The 19520-nt window shown below is 34.3% G+C and overlaps 2 long non-coding RNA genes across 5 annotated transcripts in view; one reads left to right on the top strand and one right to left on the bottom strand.

The window, feature by feature from the left end:
• The window catches only part of LOC112652242 (uncharacterized), an 87779-nt gene that overhangs the window by 39142 nt on the left and 29117 nt on the right, over window positions 1-19520 (top strand). For both annotated transcript variants that reach the window (XR_003131302.2, XR_007401657.1), the window contains exon 2: window positions 3872-3997. This is a non-coding gene — a long non-coding RNA (uncharacterized LOC112652242). The remainder of the gene's footprint in view (window positions 1-3871; window positions 3998-19520) is intronic.
• The window catches only part of LOC112652243 (uncharacterized), an 85903-nt gene continuing 67178 nt past the window's right edge, over window positions 796-19520 (bottom strand). For 2 of the 3 annotated variants that reach the window (XR_003131303.2, XR_007401658.1), the window contains exon 4: window positions 796-999. This is a non-coding gene — a long non-coding RNA (uncharacterized LOC112652243). Of the gene's footprint in view, window positions 1000-6878; window positions 6998-19520 lie in introns of those variants that run through there. The other variant, XR_004809976.2, reaches the window with a different exon arrangement.

Below are 19520 nucleotides of genomic sequence, written 5' to 3'. Positions count from 1 at the left end.
ACAGAATGTCACCATTTAAGACAGGAATTTCACTGACTTCATAATACAACATGGTCACAGTCAGTCTTTTCATTAATATTCATTACTTATGTATAACACTTTTTATGCATGGAAAGAGGTGACTATATGGTTCTTTTTATTCCTAAGAAAGTAGTATTACCCTTGAAGTACAGCAATTAAAATGCTCCTCAAATTCATATTTTATATATAGGTAGTAGATTCTGGTTATAGAAATAAAAGAACTTTAAGCATGTAACTGCCTGTGTGTGGTTCAAAAAATACTGCAAAATGCTTACACGTAGCTTATATTCTTGATTCTTCACGATAAGTCATTGACAGAAGAGAAGAGATTGAGTGCCATCAGTTTAGTCAATGTTAGGGTTTGTCATTCTTCCTTACTATGCAGATAGGAGAACCCAAAGATAACTACAGATATCAGAGCACATCCTGTGATATTTACTCTCACAACCTGATACTTCCCTCACCCTGATAATATAATCATTTAAAGAATCTAAGGAAAAGCAAGAGGATAATTATACACGAATTAATTAGATGTAGGGAATAATTTCCCTTAACGGGCTTTTTATTGAATCAAATTGCATATTTTGTGTTGTTAAAGACTGTTAACAAATTATTACTGGACAGAATTGTGCACTCCAGTACTTATCTCACTATGTTTAATCAAATTACTTTCCATGTGGTCACTGTTACCTTTCTAAATTAGAGTTCTCTAGTGTGAATGAGAAAATTCAGTAGACAGCACATTGTTCTGCATTTATTAAGTTTTAAGCCAGGAATTCAGTAGATATTAGGTATTTCAAAAAGCCCTTTATCCCAAATCCATCAAAAATGAAAGAAGACAATATTAATGAAATTGTTTGTACTGTATGCCAAAGATGCTCTTAAATTCTTCTTTTTTGATATTTATTTGGTACCTTGAACGTGAGAGCTCCATGGAAACAACAAAATAGGCTATTCTGAAGAGAGATGCCCCTCTTTCTACAAGAAAAGAAAATCCTTGGGTCAATGGTTTGTGTCAGTGAAAATATTAAATTATAAATTGCCATGTCAAGGATACTGGCTTTACACAGAATGCATCTTAAGTAATTTCCAACTCTAAGTTATAAAATCAGATAATTTTCCTTCAACCTCATCATTGTTTGGCAATTCAAATTTGAGACTTTTAATGTAAATGGAAATCTTGCGTCGAAACAGAAGCTGGAAGTTATAATTAGTAATGAAATATCAATCATATGCTTCAAAAATTAAATGAATTATGGTATGGCACTGCTAAACACACTGCTGAATAAAAAGCACTGGGTTTTTAGAAAATGTCATCAAAATTAGATCAAATGAATGCTAGATGTTTTCTTTAACAGGAAGATCTTAAGGAATCAGCCATTACAATAATTCTCTTGATCACCAAAGTAGGAGTTTTGAAAATATATTTTTTATAAATTACATGTATCTAACCCAATGTAATAAAGTTTTACAGATAGCTGAATGTGTTAAAATTCTTTTTCTTGGGCAGCCCAGGTGGCTCACTGGTTTAGTGCCACCTTTGGCCCAGGAGATCCTGGAGACTGGGGATCGAGTCCCACGTCAGGCTACCTGCGAGGAGCCTGCTTCTCCCTCTGCCTGTGTCTCTGCCTCTGTGTGTGTGTGTGTCTCTCATGAATAAATAAATAAAATCTTAAAAAAAATATTTTTCTTATTCTAAATTTGGACAAAATTTCAGAATTATTAATATACATTCCCTCTTGAATGTAATTTGTATGTAAATATTTGCCCAACTTTTCCTTTGTTCATGCAACAAGTGTTCCTTCTAGAACTATGATTTTTGAGGCACAAAAATGGTAAATAGAAGGATGAAATATGCGTATATCCATTTGTTAATGTGTCATTTCATTCATTCAACAAATATTTATTTGAAATCTATTATGTACATACATAGGTACACATGGTATATGTATATATCCTTTATACAAGAGGATCCGACCCCCCCCAAAATTGCCTAACAATTGAAGTATTTAGATCAGTGAGGCCAGGTTATCCTGCAGTAATGAAATTGCCCATATCTGAGTAACTTAAAACCACAGAGGTTTATTTCTTATAATCACATTACATTTTTTTTAAGGGTCAGCTATGGCAGCTCTTCCAATACTGTCACTGGAGTATGCCCAAGACACTGGCTGATATAGCAACCATACTTTTAAATATTACTGGTCACTTTGAAAGAAGAGGGGAAAAGAAACCGAAATGAAATCATTTCTAGTAGATAGCTCCTCTATAATAAAATCACCAATTAAGCTGTGTGTGGGTGATCCAAAGATGCAGAAGTTGAAGGAAGAATAGTTCTTACAAGACCTTCTGAAACAGTGAGATTTCAAACTCCTACGACACTTGATAGGTGTAGAAATTAGGAAGAATTTATTGGAATAAAACCATAGTGGTTGCTAATCTGATGCCTAAAAGCACTTTGAAAATGACTCATTTGGGGACATGGAAAATAACTGGAACAATAATGAAAGGACTCTTGCTGACTTAAAGCCAAAATCTAATGAAATTTAAAATAATCATGCAGGTCTCCCCAAAAAGCCCAATTCCACACTGTGTTGTTCAATATGAAGCATTGCTATCTGAATGTTAAGGGTGCTTGCTCCTCAATTTAATTGCATAACGGAATGAGGAAAATGGAATGCATAGGAATTGATTGGATACTTTAGTATTAATCTGCAAACTATCCCTACAAAGAATTTTGCTGTATATTCACATTAGTAATGATTTCACTCAATACATCTATTAATATTTGGTCTTTGGTAAAACAGATTTGCTGAAACCCAAGACTGGAAGTGATTCAATCAAGAGAGTTCCAGAACCAACTCTGCAGCCCGGTGTTCAGTTAGCCAAAAATATTGTATTTTGTTCTTCTTCGTATTCCAACTTCTTTTTCTAAGCTTGGCTGGAGGAGAGAATGGGGATGAACACCAGATTTTATGGATATTTATTTATTTATATTATTTTTAAAATTTAAATTCAATTAGCCAATATATTGTATATCATTAGTTTCAGATGTAGAGTTCAATAATTCACCAGTTGCTTACAATACCTGGTGCTCATCACATCATGTGCCCGCCTGAGTGTCCATCATCCAGTTACCTCATCCCCTGACCACCTCCCCTCCAGCAACCCTCAGTTTATATTATGAACATTTAAGGCATTTATCTACTTGAACATTCATGTAAGCAAAAAATTCCAATCGTCATAGAACATGACTAGATATTATCATAATATAACTTAAGAAATCCATTAATGTCAAACACTTTGATTCTGTGTGCATTTCCAGCTAAAATCTGGCTTTCATAAAATAGATGACAAGAATATATAAATAGAAAACTCTTACACTTGCCTTGAAAAAAAATGGGGCACTCTGAAATATTTCCCCATGATTGCCATACTAACAAAACTAGAGGTGCGAAGAAGAAGAGCAGGGGACAATAAAAAGAAATAGAAGTTGAGTTATGGTCAGTTTTCTCATCCATGAGATCTTTGACTTTTTTATAAACCCAATCCCTCAGATTTCTAATTTCCCATTCGGATTGAGATGGTATTTTACTGAAATATTTGATAAAATCTCTGCCTGTAATAAAGTTGCAAATCATCTATACAGCCATGAAAAAAAAAAAAACCTAACCATTTGAAAACGTGCCTTTATTTAAGTCTCAAACACTTTCTTTCACTCATTCTCACATCATGCAATGGACAGTGGTTTGCTCTGGAAGCTTGGTTACCATGGAAACATAATTATGTTGATTCATTAGCAGAGACCATATATTGTGGATTTTTATAGTTCTGGAAAATGCATTTACAGGACACTGGGACCACACTCCAAAAACTGGCATGGAATAATATAAGATTGAGTGGACTGATGAGACGCTTCTTGGTGCAGGGGAGCAACATAATTCTACCTAACAGGTTCAACAGTTACGACATGCAGGTACCTGGGATCTATTTTTAAATTCAACTAAATGAAGCTATTATTCTATTTCCATGTCTGTTGAAAAATCTGCAATACATTTGGCCATTAGGATGTGAAGATGGCTTAAAACATGAGAAAGAGACAGATTAGTTCACATGTATAAACTTTAAATGTGAAGTCGGTCAGCAACATGAAAATCAAAACTCCAAAAGGCAAATGGTGAAATTCACATACTATTTTTTACCATCAAATAATGTGTATTTGATGAAAGTGTCAGTAGAACTGAAAAAGATAGCAAAAGGCCAGCAATTACCAGATGTCCAATAAACAGTTGTTAAGTTACATTGAAAAAAAATCTCCCCTATATACATGGCCTCGCTAGAAGGAATATTCCTATAAGCATGAGTATTAGTGGAATGATGTACACTGGAATTTCAGAAATGAAAGACATTTAGGATAAAAATAAATGACTCAAAGCTAAATATTATAATAATTTGATGTTATTCAAAGTTCATGTGCAAGCTTCCAAAGATTAAAAATCTTATATATTTAAGCCTATATTGATTTGGGATTAATCTTTGTTATGTACTGAATTTTCTTTTAGAAACATAACTGGTATGGATTTTAATTTATTTTGGATTGGGATGCCTGGGTGGCTCAGGGGTTGAGCGTCTGCCTTGGGCTCAGGGCGTGACCCCGGGGTCTTGGGATTGAGTCCCGCATCGGGCTCCCTGCAGGGAGCCTGCTTCTCCCTCTGCCTGTGTCTCTGCCTCTCCCTCTCTCTCTCTGTGTCTCTCATGAATAAATAAAAATAATAAAATTAAAAAAAATCTTTCAAGGTTTGTTATATGACTACTCTGAAAAAAGTTTTCTTCACCTGTAACAACAATGTGATGGTAATAAGCATTTACACATTTTTTAGTCTATCGTATGCCAAACATTATTGTTACAAATAATTTATATTTATTCATTTAACCCTCGTAGCACTTTCGAGTAGGGATTACAGAACCATATCTACTTTATAGAGAAAGACATAGACAAAAGAAATTGATTGTCCTAAGTTTCACAGGGAGCATTGTGCAACAAAAGTTTGAACTCAGAAGTGCTGTCTTCACTTATTTTAGACTAGGTTTTTGAAGAATATACACCCCTACATACACATATAATGCTAAGCAAGCACCACGTATTTGAAATTGGTAATCTTATAGAAACATTTAGGCCAATGCACTTGAATTAAATCAACAGAGTTATAGAAAGTTGCATGGAAGGAAAAAAGGTAGGAAGGTAGGCAGATAATTTAAAATGAAATAAAAGTAAATAAAAAAAGAAGCTTCATGTAACTTAAATTCTATATAATCTAAACCTCATGATGTTATGTTGTTGATGAGCATTTTATGTAGGAAATTATTTTTCATAAAGTAATTTCCAGACTACCTTCCTCCAACCATTCCTTGTATGGTAGGCTGCGTTATTTTTCACAACTCACTGCTCTATCACTGTGAGATAATTTCATGTTCTTTCCCTTTGAATATGACTTAGAAAAATGTCTCATTCCCTTGCCCTATAGTTGGATCTGGCCGTAGGATATTCTTTGGCTATTGGAATGTAGGTGAGCATGACAAATGCTATTCCCAAACAGAACTTGAAGTTTATTTGAGCTGGTTGTCTTGATTCCCTGCATTTCCTATCTCTCCTTATAAGAGTACATCCAGAGATAGGTTTCTTCTTCACCCTGGTCCTACAGAGAGAGGAATTGTAGAGCCAAAGTGGCAGCTTGGGGTAGAGCTATAGCTGACCCACCACCATATTTAGCTTGAGTGAGAAATTAATGTTCATTGGTACAAGTCACATGGTTTTGAAGAGGTTTTCTGTTATGCAACACAGCCTGGCAAAACTTACCGCAGGCATCATGACGATATCCAACCATTTACATCCTTGCTTAAAATAGAAGTCTCTCCTCATGACACATCTTTATATTTTTATATTTTCTATAGCCATTTTTTCAGGCTTTTTTCATCAGAAATAACTTTGAGAAATATTTTTTAATTTAAAGATTTCAAAAACCTTGTTTCCTAGTTTTGCTTCATTAGGTATGGGGTGGGCCCAGTGTCTGCAATTTTAATAAACATCCCAGAAGATTTTGATATTGGTATTCTGAAAACCTGATTTTAAGAAAAAATGATTGCTATTCCACATATTCTTATTATGGCATTTACTTTTGTGAAATTTCTGCTTTGTAAGTGCAGAACAAAATGGAGTCTGAAAATGTATATTTATTAGATCAGCATTAACTATGACTACAGGTTTAACAGTATTCATAGACATTGTAAAGCTTCTTAGTTTAATTTTATTTGTTTTTCATATTATAAAATTTGTATATAATATATAGAAAAAAGCTGCTCTAAAATATGTAATAGGAATAGTTAAATCCTCCAATTCCATACAATCCCTCTTTAGCATTACTTCCTCTGTGGAAGCCACTAGTAATATTTGAGTGAATCCTGCTCCCTCATACTTTCTATGCATAATCAAAATCAGCATCTCCCTGACTTCAAACACTAACTCCGTTTGTCTGTCCATCCATCTACCCACCGACCCATCATTATCATCGTGTCATCTATCTACCTTCTGAAACTTTTTATTTAAATAGCAAGATATTTAACAGTTCTATAACTTACGTGCTCATTTAGCATTGTCCTGTGGGTCTCTTTTCACATTAGTAAATGTAGAAAATACCCTATTAAAAAAATACCAACATAGAATTTCCTTCTGTGGATACAGACATCTACTGATAGACATTCGGTTTCTGTGCCTTGCACTTACAAACATCACTGAATGAGAGGACGTGCGTACACATATGGAGTGCATTTTCTTCTGAGAAAGAAATGTTTATTGCATATCACTTCCTGTATAATTTATTTTCCACTTGTATACATCAACTGATTTAGCATCTAAAAAGTCACTATATCTTCAAAATCTTCTTGGCAAATAGTAGTTTATGACAAGCGGACTTGCTATCTGAAAAAGAAATTTAAATACTGACTAAATTGGCATGTTTGAAATGTCCCTCATTATAGTTAAATGATGAGTTTTGCTCTTTTGATGTGAACGCAGCAGATAGGAGAGATGGCAATCATTATGCAAATAAAGCTTCTTTTTCCATTACAATCTCAGACATTCACTTCTTTGCACATTTTACTTTCTTGCTGAGATTACCTTTCATTAAAATAAGACTTAATAGTGACCTCTATAACCTACTCTATTAGTAAAATCTCTTAGTATTCTTTGCTTTTTGGTCTTCACTGAAGTTCTAATGTATTTTTGATGAAGGTTCACTTCCATTTTCCAGGAAGTATTAAACAGTTTAAGTTTTTTGAGAATTTCCTCAGTGAATATACCATATACCACACTGATTTCTACTTACATTTAGGCAACGACCTGAATCTTATTATTTTACCAGCTTTTTTTCTTTTTCCTGATTATTCTTTAGCATTATTACTTCTTTAATTTTCCCATAGCTTTCTTTGTGTCCACATGCCAAATAAATACAACATAAACCTATTTTCCTAATATAAAATAACAAAATTCATTCTGATAATCTGATTTTAGGTTCTTATGACAGCCTATTATTTATTGTAAACCAGATTCTTGAATGCAAAAATTAGCAATCAGTAGAATGTATAAGATTGGGCAAATATTTTGTTTTTCTAAAAAGAATTACTGAAGATTTAAAGAAAACTTAATATACTACACTTAAGAGAATTACCTGTTTTTCTTCTTCCCCTATTTTTCTGCTTTATTTTATATAGACTAAAAGTATTGTTTTCCCATCACATGTGGAGTTCTGGAAAATTAGCTCTGGCATTTTTTCTCTGTTCTTTTTAAAAATTTTTCTCCAGAAGAAAAAAATGTGACTCAATCAGATGTGAATAAATCTTGCTTCACATTTTACCACTGAGTAGGAATTTGACTTTTATTTTTTCCTTCAGTCTACATTTGTTCAAAGTGATGCAACAAATGCTTTCTTAGTCTTAATTTTCTAGTTATTTTAAATATATGCCTGTGAGCTGCCTCCCTCCGTTGTGAGATGACCAAGTATGGTCCACTTGGGGTTGGGTCCTCTCTCTTGGTGCCCCCACCTCTCTGTCTATGACTCCCTATAAAACAATCAGCTAGTGTCTATACAGTAGGATATAACTCTGGCAGGAAGCAAGTGGTGGTACATCACACTTGGAGTTGAAATATTTTGTTTTGGTGACTTTGAGAAGATTGGCTGACCATTTAAATACTGGCACTTATTCAGATGCCTATTGGAGAAGTGTGTCTTGGCATTCCTAACATGTTCATTGCTATAAAGATGGAGGTCTTCATGATCCCCATTAGAAATTTTCATTGGGGACACCTAGGTGACTCAGCGGTTGAGCAGTTGCCTTTAGCTCAGGGCATAATTTCAGGGTCCCGAAATCGAGTTCCACATCGGGCTCCCTGCATGGAGCCTGCTTCTCCCTCTGCCTGTGTCTCTGCCTCTCTGTGTGTGTCTCATGAATAAATAAATAAAATGTTTTTTTTTAAAAAGAAAATTTCATTGTTTTAAACAAAGCCACAAAAATAGTTGGCCTTATTACCCTGCACAACTGAATACTGTGACATAAATGTCTAGGTTCTACATAGTAGAAACCAGATAAATAATCATTGAAAACAAATTACATGAAGAAATAAATGCTATATTGTATTGTCCTAGTTGTATAGAGAAAAGTGCATATTTAGTAAGGGAATGTAATATTTCCAAAAGTGTATATATGAGGCAGCAGAAACTCTCCACAAATCATTTTAGCTATTTGCAAATCTTTTGTTTTTTACACTTTCCAATCTAATTATATCTTATTTTTTATTGATTAGTCATTGATTAAGATTGATACGCAATGAATATTCTCTGTGTGTTCATGTAATAACTTCTCTCCAGTTCACAAATGTCTGAAGAAGGACACAGATTTTCTGACTTTGTTTTAAAGAATGTTAGTGAAGGGTCCAAGTTGTTTCTAGTCATTGGATTAGCAGTTCAATCCATGTTAGATATTATCAAAGATTAGTACAACCCCTCTGAATCACTTGTTAGATATGTTAGATTGAGAAAAGTGCCTGATGTCCAGTATCTATTATCACAATCAACTACACATATGTGAACAAAATGCACCCAAAGCAGTAATTATCATTCATAAGCATAAATCTATAGCTCTTCCAGTTAAGTTTTAACTTAGTGATCCCTTGGGTTGCTCTGTGATTTCCTGTTTTGGCATCAAGTATCAATACAAATCAGCCTCACCTGAACAGTTTGGCAAGCATGTATAAAAGACACTTTCCAACTTCTACCATAAACCCATATTACAGTTCTAATTTTACATTTCTGCTATTTTCATCATACTCTAAACATGAAAAAAAAATAATGAAGGATTAGGCTAGCAAAGCTTTGTCTTTCTTTCTTTCTTTCTTCACTCTTTCATAAAGAAGCACTTGATATTTTCTGTGCACAAACATATCTAAACAAAGTTATTAGTGGCTCTAGAGAATATTTTATTTCAAGGTAAAATCAGTCCATAACATAAGTGAATCTGCTTCCTAAAATGGAATCCTATACCCCTCTTATGACAAAGGCCCAGTTACATTTTTCCATTGGTAAAATTTTCAGCTTGTTACTTAGATTCCAAGAAAAACACAGATTACCAATCTAAATATGTATATGCAATGCAATAAGAAAGAATAAGATTAAGATTACAACCAAAAACACATGATCAGTTATGCCTGATGCTGAATATTCAAAGCAGAAAAATTGAATTCTTTAAAGAGTATTGGAATAATTTTAGGAAATCAGTTTCCCAAATCACTCTATATGTAAATGTGGCTATATACTAAAATAGATTTCCCTTCTTGTCATATTTGGTTCTAAAATTAATCCTCTTATGAAATATGTAATTTAATTCCATGAGATTAAAGGTTTTTACATCTAGATGAAATGATATCATAATCAATAAAATATTTTAAAACTAGTAATTGTTTTAATTATTTGAGTCTGCGATGTTAAAATATTCTACCTTCTAATCATCTATAGAATTAAGTAAAACCACAACTTGGCAAAAGTGGATGTTATATTAAAGTATATGCAACTGCTTTAATTAATCTTACCTAGAAAGATAACTAGGTTATAAAAAACGATGGGAGTTAATATAATAATTAAATCGACAAATTATTTTGCCCTATCGAAAAATGGTCCTTATATTTTACTCTGTAAGAATCACAACTGAGTCATTTTCATTATTTTTGTTATACCTGCCAGTCATGATTATTGTCACTATAATCAATGAATTGCTGCAAAGCCACACAGTTGGTGAAGTCATTAAAACAGCGAAAATATTTGTTTATTTATTTATTTTTGAAGATTTTATTTATTTATTCATGACTGACACAGAGAGAGAGAGGCAGAGACACAGGCAAAGGGAGAAACAGACTCCCTATGGGGAGCCCATGTGGGACTTAATCCTTGGACTCCAGGATCACATCCTGAGCTGAAGGCAAATACTCAATCGCTGAGCCACCCAGGTGCCTCCACAAAGAAAATATTTTAAATGAGAGCTTAAGGACATAAGGAATTCCTTTAAAATATACAAGGGGGTGCCTGGGTGGCTCGGGAGGTTAAGTGTCCAACTCTTGATTTTGGTTCAGGTAATGGGATCAAGCCCCATCTCAGCTCCATGCTGAGTGTCTGCTTGGGATTCTCTCTGTCTCTCACCTTCTGCCCTCCCCTTTGCTCTCTCTCTCTCTCTCTCATAAATATATCAATCTTAAAAAAATAAAAATAAGTGAATATACTAACAAGATTAGTTCTTATAGTCATAGTGTATATGTGTGCATGTAATGTGTGAGTAAATGTGTGTTTGTGTGTCTGAAAGAAGAGAGTAACAGTCAGAATAAGAGGCAATTTAAAGTATGAGTGCTTATGGATTTTCAGAATCATTTTGTTTTAGATTATGCCAAGGTTTGAATTTCAACTGGAAGTAGGTAGTTTCAGTTTGTTCAGTTCATAGCCACAGATATTTAGAGGTAAAGTGAAACACAACAGAGAATAACAAATGGTATTTAAAATGCCTACTTGCTAAAGAACACAGATTCCTTTGATTATTTCTGATGATTGAAAAGCAACATTCAGTATGGAAAGAAGGCTCGACTAAGAATTTGGAGATATAAACTGATTTCCCAACTCTAACACTATCTCATTTTATGACTGTGTAAATCCCTGATTTCAATTTCAATGGATACATATATATCTTGACTATAAAAGTGCTTTATGATTTATGTATCACCATATATAGTATGTAAATAATTTTCATAATATATACACATCATAAAGACTTGATGTCAGATACCTCTTATGGTATAAAAAGTGTGACTAATGGCATCAGAATTGATTTTATTTTTTTAAATATTAATTTATTCATAAGAGATACAGAGAGAGAGGCAGAGACACAGGCAGAGGGAGAAGCAGGCTCCATGCAGGGAGCCTGATGTGGGACTCGATACTGGGTCTCCAGGATCATGCCCTGGGCTGAAGGCTGGCGCCAAGCCACTAAGCCACCCAGGCATCCCCAGAATTGATTTTAAAGTTCACATTTCAGTGAGAGAAATAACTTATAGAATTATAAAAATTTAATGGTGTATCATTTTAAATATTCACTAAATTGATACAACTATTTTGATTTCAAAATTAAAACTTAAATAAATCGAAATTTGAAAAAAATAACCAATAATGCAAACCAATAATAACCTAATCAATATGCAAAATTATTCATACAGTCATAGATTTTGACAAATTAGGGAATTTTTTTCCAAAAAGGCTTATTTTTTTCTGTTACAATAGGATTGTATTCAATAAAAATTAATCTAAGAGGAATATAAAGTATTATGGTAAGAAAAACATTACTTATAAAGCATTTCACAGTTACAGATGATATGTAAAAAATTTTCCACCTCTGTAGACAGAAAATGAATACAAATATACTCATCAATGAAAATACAGAATAATAATAAAAATAAAATAAAATACAGAATAAGTACTTTCAGCTTGTTGGAAAAAGCTTATTTCACTCATATATCATATAAACAGGTGCCTGTGACAAGTCTCTGTAGTTCATTCATTTTTTTCCCAATAATATGGTATGAATTGATAAGCATTTATTACTTTGATGATAAAGACTTGACTTTAAAGGAACAATCTGATATTTTTAAGATAAATATTTTGATTCAGAGATTTAAGAACCTATTGGAGCATTTAAGTGCTATCATCCACCATATTAAAATCTAAATAGAAGTTTTGGGAAAGCACACTCATTTCACAGAGCAGAGGTACAATTTGTGATTTGACCTGAGTCAAATGCCAGGCTAATGTAATAGAAATGCTCAAATAAGGGACAGGCAATTGCAAAAATAGAAAGACTGAGATCAGACTAGGTTCAAAAGCTAATGGAAGCAAAGGAGGCTGGAAGGCTAAAGCAATGGAGCCGCAGTCCAGTGATTCTAATGGACAGCAGACAGTTCCTTCTGAATCCTTGGAAGAGCTGAATTTTTTACCTTGTGGTTATACATTCACTAATGACAGAGAAAAAGGGTAGCGCTCTCTGGTCAGTAATTTCACAGAATGCTCACCTCACCTGTCCCGCTGCCCCAGGATGCATAGAGTGTGGTGAGAACACCCGCTTTACTTAGAAGTTTAGGAGGGAAGTACGATGTGATTGGTGGAAAGAGCAGGGCAGGGCAATGAGCCCTGTGACACCTGTGGCGTTAATGTAGGATATAGGGGAAGGAGCTGCTGAAAGTGAGGCTGTAGTTATTGCTAGAGTTCTTAATAGGATGGTTAGTAGATTCCTGTCTAAGAGCTTGGAAAATGATCCGTTGAATAGAAATGATTTATTAAATGAAGAAACGTGATCTACTGAATGAAGAACTTTGAAGAAGAGAATCCAATTATTAGTCCCTTCATTTGAAAAACTGTGTGAGGAATGCACTGGAAGCAAAACAGAATGCGTAAAGGACCAGAAGGTGTGCATTCACTATCTTTGCTTCTCCAACATCTAATCTCTGGTCTAGCGATTTACTTCTGGAAACAGCCTACCTACCACTGTCAGTCCTTATGTTTTGACCAGAGTTAGCTTGCTGACATTTTTACAGTGGGCCTGTGATTCAAGGAGAATTTGTGCTATAGTTAGAGGTCTAGGAATGAATGAGACAATGAAAACACAACTACTTGTTGCCCGAGGACAGGGCAAACCATGAGCGGGGAAACAACAAAACAACAAAACAACAAAAAGCACTCTGGGAACAGGAGAGAGTAATAACTAGTCTTGAATATATATATATGTTTAGATTCTTGCTCCCAATAGGAGAAACAATTAAATATCACTTTTTAAACTCAGTTTGGATTGAATTCTATCACTTTTAACCAACCAATTCTATCATTTTTAACCATATGTCTGATATGAAAGCTGAACATGTAAATCCAGGTGAGAGTTCAAGGATCCACAATCCTTTCTTTGCTAGGGTCCTCTGAGTGGCTCACTTTCTCTTTCCCAATAATAACATCACATAAAATAATCCCATCATGTAAAATAATCCCAGTTGTAGCTCCTAATACCAGCGTCAGAATGTCTGAAACATGCTTAGAGGCAAATGAATTTTAATTATTAAGAAAGCATATTCCGGGATCCCTGGGTGGCGCAGCGGTTTGGCGCCTGCCTTTGGCCCAGGGCGCGATCCTGGAGACCCGGGATCGAATCCCACGTCGGGCTCCCGGTGCATGGAGCCTGCTTCTCCCTCTGCCTGTGTCTCTGCCTCTCTCTCTCTCTCTCTCTGACTATCATAAATAAATAAAAATTAAAAAAAAAAAAAAGAAAGCATATTCCTTGCGTCTGAATATGGTCTTAAAGAATTTTTTGTAATAGGATAATAATTGGATATCTTTTAACAAGGAAATTGTACGCTAAATTATAAAGTAAACGCTTCCATTCAAAGTCATTTTATGAAGTTTCAAGGAATATAAATACGAAGGTAGGAAATTAGAATAAAAATATTCATGTAATAACGGACTTGTTGGAAAAAAGCTAGCTAAGGACCCATCCATACAAGCACATATAATTATAATGACATAAAATGAATTTACATATGATTAATATTGAGAAATAAGTCAAAAGAAAGGATTATGTTAGATTATGGTGGCAGGCTTATGAGGAAACTTATTTTAAAAATTTCCTTTAGTTTTCCAATATTTTAAACATGCATTTGATGTCAGAGTATGTGAATACCTCCTTCTTTGTTGAATAAGTACCAAATAACATATTTTCCCTTCAATGGGTTTTTCTAGGGACTTCTGGGTGGCTCAGGGGTTGAGCCTCTGCTTTTGGCTCAGAGCGTGACCCCAGGACAGGATCAAGTCCCACACTGGGCTCCCTGTGTGGAGCCTGCTTCTCCCTCTGCCTGTGTCTCTGACTCTTTCTCTGTGTCTCTCATGAAAAATAAATAAAATCTTACTTAAAAAATGGCTTTTTTCTAGATCATTTAATCATTTGTGTTCATGTGCATTTATTTTAGAGGCCATCCATAAACCTATTTAAAAAGAAGCTGACTGCTTGTTCTGAATATCTAAGTGTTCAAATTCAGTAACTCTGAAGACCGAAGTCAAATAAAAAAAGTGAAACAAAATAAAACACCTGCTGTTTCCCAGAAGGATCCTTTTCTGTCAAGCTCTAATATATTTAATCTTTCTCCAATTGTATCTTAGATTACTTTTGTGGGGACGAAACTTGAAAACATAAATTAAATACCAAAACATGCATAGCTAGATGATTCCTCAATTTAATAGTTTCAAACTTTTTAATTATAATATTAAAAATTTTCTATTTCCTAAATTCCATTCAAAATTATTTCAATCCTGTCATTCTTCAGGTATTATAGAATAATTAAGGGTCAAATTCAGTCAGTTTTATTAAAAGCTCTCACATTATGATTTCTCCGTACAAAATGGAAAAATAAAGTGGATAATACAGTAACTCTCACAGAGAAACACATGGCATATTCATTTCTGTCCTCTTTAGCTTTGTTCTCTATGCTTGTCTTATTATATTTTTCCTTCTTCTTTTCTTGACAGTTATTCTCTGACTTCTTATCTAAACTATTTAATTTCATTTTTCTTTATTCTGGATGAGACTCATATCTGTGAAATGGAAAAAAAAAAAAGGTCCTACTTGGAGATGTACTCGTGGTTTAAGGGGATATGGTGCTTATAGAAAGATTATGGAGTTAAGTGCATTTTCTTAATTACTCTATCATGTATTGGAGATAGCTGTTTTCCTATATGTTAGGAGAACACATAAGGGGAGACCAGAACAATCACTTATCATTATTTATATGTGCAATGCATCTAGGAAATACTCAAACAGAAATAAACAATGATGAGCTATTCTTGGGGCAGAGGGAAGGTTTATTGAGAGGAAGACGGGCATGTTAATGCTTAACTGGGTCTTAGTAGATTATAGTAAATAAGTCTTATTTAAGAAGCATTGATCCTAGAAGTTAGAAAGTATTCCTTGGTCAGAAACTAGGACTTTTTCTCTCTTAAAAAGCTGTTAACTCGAGAAAGTCCATGGATGGTTTTCAGGGTTTCCATGAGCCAGATAAGGAAAATGTTTATGTGTCAATTTCCTTTTTTAATTTGAAAATTGCTTGGGTGAAAACATGATTTTTGTCAATGTCCCGAAGGTATTTATGTCTTTGTTCTAAACAGAAGTATGTGGTATGAGATACTATTTTAATTCTTATTTTTCATATTAAACACTATTATGAAAGCAGAACCAAAGATTCACATGATTGAAATCACTTTCTTTGCTGAATCCAAACTTGATTCCGTATTTTTGCATATATTGCCTATTTTTTTCAGGCAGTGGAAACTTATTTTTATAAGAGAAACAAGTGTAAAGGCTGTATTTTTCTGTGCCTGTGTTAGAAAAAAATAATTTTCTTTTTTTTAAATCATTTTCTGATGTAATAAATTACATGTAAAAATGTGCCTAAGTATAATTATTCTGGAGACCTTTAAACATTTGAATAGTTTTTTCAGAGCTTCCATAAGGCCAAGAAAGTTAGAAACTCGGGCTGTGAGTGGGCTGTGCTCCTGACTGGCTACACTGAAAACCAGAAGTTTGAATGCAATTGTCATAGAGTCACTCAGTTTAGCAGTTTTATGTACAAATACCTACAGGTATATAAATTCAGAACTAAGTAAGAACAAATTATTTAGTGATTTCCAGCCACATAAGCATAGGTAAACCCAGGATCATGATAACTTCAATCTTATTATGTGGGGATTTCTTTTAATAACATCTTAATTGAGATACAGTTTATATACTATGCAATTGATCCACTTAAATGTTGTAATTCAGTGGTTTTCAGCACATTCACAGATATGTACAATCACTACCACGGTCAATTTTAGAACATTTCCTAACCTCAAAAAGAAGCCCCATGCCCTTTAGCTATCATCCTCTTATCCTCCATCCCTAAGAAATCACCATTCAAATTTCAGTCTCTATAAATTTTCCTTTTCTGGATATTTCATCAAAGTGGCAACATATACTATGTGGTCTTTTGTTTTCATGGTTTAACCATGTTGTAGCATATCTTAATACTTTACACATAATATTCCATGGTCTAACATACCACATTTTGTTTATATTCATCCGGTGGACTTTGGGGTTATTCCCAACTTTGGGCTCTTATGAATAATGCTTCTTTTTTTTAATTTTATTTATGATAGTCACAGAGAGAGAGAGAGAGGCAGAGACATAGGCAGAGGGAGAAGCAGGCTCCATGCACCAGGGGCCTGATGTGGGATTCGATTCCGGGTCTCCAGGATCGCGCCCTGGGCCAAAGGCAGGCACCAAACCGCTGCGCCACCCAGATATCCCCTGAATAATGAATGCTTCTATAGACATTTGTGCAGAGTTTTTGTGTGGACATATATTTTCATTTATTTGGGGTATATACCTAGTAGTGGAATGCTTCATAAGGCCTCAATCAAGAAAATGAAAACACAACCCATGGAATGCGAGAAAATATTTTCAAATCATATCTCTGATAAGAGGCTTGAGTCTAAACTACATAAATAACTCTTATAACTCACTAACAGCCAAATCAAAAAAAGGGCAAAGGATATGAGTAGATGTTTTTCCCAAAAAATACATACAGAATGGCAACTAAACACATGAAAACATTTTTTGACATCATTAGTCATCAGGGAAATATAAATCAAAATCACAAAGAGATACATCACACTCACTAGAATGACTATCATCAAAAAGTCAGATGATAACCAGTATTGGCAAAAATGTGGTACATCGGTCAGAAGCTTCATACATTGCTGGTGGGCATGTAAAATGGTGTCACCACTTTGAAAAATAATCTGATGGTTCCTCAAACAATTAAATATAGAGTTAGCAAATAATCATGTGCTTTAAAATTACTTTCAACTCCCTCTCACAGTAAACTCACAAATTATTTGCAAGCGAACTCCATCTTTGTCAGTCTGTATCTTGGGGATAATTGGGGGAAAACAGCTGTGGTAAGTTATCATATACAAAATGCTTTTCATCTTGTGTAATGTGGTTTTCTGGCAGTTAAAGGAATGAGACCCTGAAGAATTCACTGGCCAAATTAACTTCCCATTCCTGCATAATTTCTAACAAGATAAAGTAATCAGACATAGATGTTTCAGGATCTGAGGGAAGACAGATCTGCAGGTGAATCAGAACTGAAGTTGGTCCGAACTGATTATAATAAAAATAGACTCCTAATTACAAACCAAAATCACATTTAAATTTACCAGTGATTTATAAAACTTTGCCTCCTAGTCTCACGTACTCCGTGGCAATCTATCATTGATTCCGTTTGCAATATTTTTTATCTTCTGTAACCCAATATCAGCCTTCATCATTCATTAAAGCACAATTGCAATAGAATCCTTTTGATTTTCCTTTCAGCCTCTGTCTTCTCCTATTCATCCTATATAGTTCAGTGCAAAAGTTCCTCAAATGTCTATTTGCCTGTTAAGTATCCATATATTCAAATAAAGCCTCCATTAAGGTCTTTTAACTTCTAGGGAATCTACCTTTATTTCTCTCTGTACTCTAACCATGCAAAGATAATAGGATCTTCATATATCATCCTTTATCTATTTAAGAGTCAAACATATGCATGTCTGTTTTCTTTCATTCAAATTCTTTCTCTGAATTTTTTAAAACAAGGCTTATCTGATTTTTTATGTACTTCATCTGACAAAGATTGAAAACAGTGCCCCAATGACCACTACTCTGCTATTTACGGCATAAAGGTTGGACACCATTCTTCTTCAATTAGGATTACTCTATTTATTAATATAAAATAATTCTTGTTTCATATACCCTTTCTTTTGCCTTAAATACTACTTGAATTGACATTAAAATTACACTCCTACTTTCCTTTGTCAAGAGTACTCTTTATTTTTCTTAGTTGCCAGTGCCATACCAATTTTTTTTTCTTTGAAAAGTAATTGAATTTATTGTGAAGGACATTAAAGAAATTTCCATATATCATAGAAACAGTTTAACCCTTTCAGGGCTTCATTTTCTTTCTTTTTATTTTTTTATTTTATTTTTAATAATAAATTTATTTTTATTGGTGTTCAATTTGCCAACATACAGAATAACACCCAGTGCTCATCCCGTCAAGTGCCCCCCTCAGTGCTCGTCACCCATTCATTCCCACCCCCCACCCTCCTCCCCTTCCACCACCCCTAGTTCATTTCCCAGCGTTAGGAGTCTTTATGTTCTGTCTCCCTTTCTGATATTTCCTACCCATTTCTTCTCCCTTCCCTTTTATTCCCTTTCACTATTATTTTTATTCCCCAAATGAATGAAGACATATAATGTTTGTCCTTCTCTGATTGACTCATTTCACTCAACATAATACCCTCCAGTTCCATCACATTGAAGCAAATGGTGGGTATTTGTCATTTCTAATGAGAGTATGATCCTCTCATTAGATGCAGAGAAAGCATTTGACAAAATACAGCATCCATTCCTGATCAAAACTCTTCAGAGTGTAGGGATAGAGGGAACATTCCTCAACATCTTAAAAGCCATCTAGGAAAAGCCGACAGCAAATATCATTTTCAATGGGGAAGCACTGGGAGCCTTTCCCCTAAGATCAGGAACAAGACAGGGATATCCACTCTCACCACTGCTATTCAACATAGTACTGGAAGTCCTAGCCTCAGCAATCAGACAACAAAAAGACATTAAAGGCATTCAAATTGGCAAAGAAGTAGTCAAACTCTCCCTCTTCGCCGATGACATGATACTCTACATAGAAAACCCAAAAGACTCCACCCCAAATTTGCTAGAACTCATACAGCAATTTGGCAGTGTGGCAGGATACAAAATCAATGCCCAGAAGTCAGTGGCATTTC

This window comes from Canis lupus, chromosome 13, assembly GCF_003254725.2.
Source record: "Canis lupus dingo isolate Sandy chromosome 13, ASM325472v2, whole genome shotgun sequence".
Lineage (NCBI taxonomy): Eukaryota > Metazoa > Chordata > Mammalia > Carnivora > Canidae > Canis > Canis lupus.
Note: the sequence above shows the minus strand (reverse complement) of the source record. Positions and strands in the feature narration are given on the sequence as shown.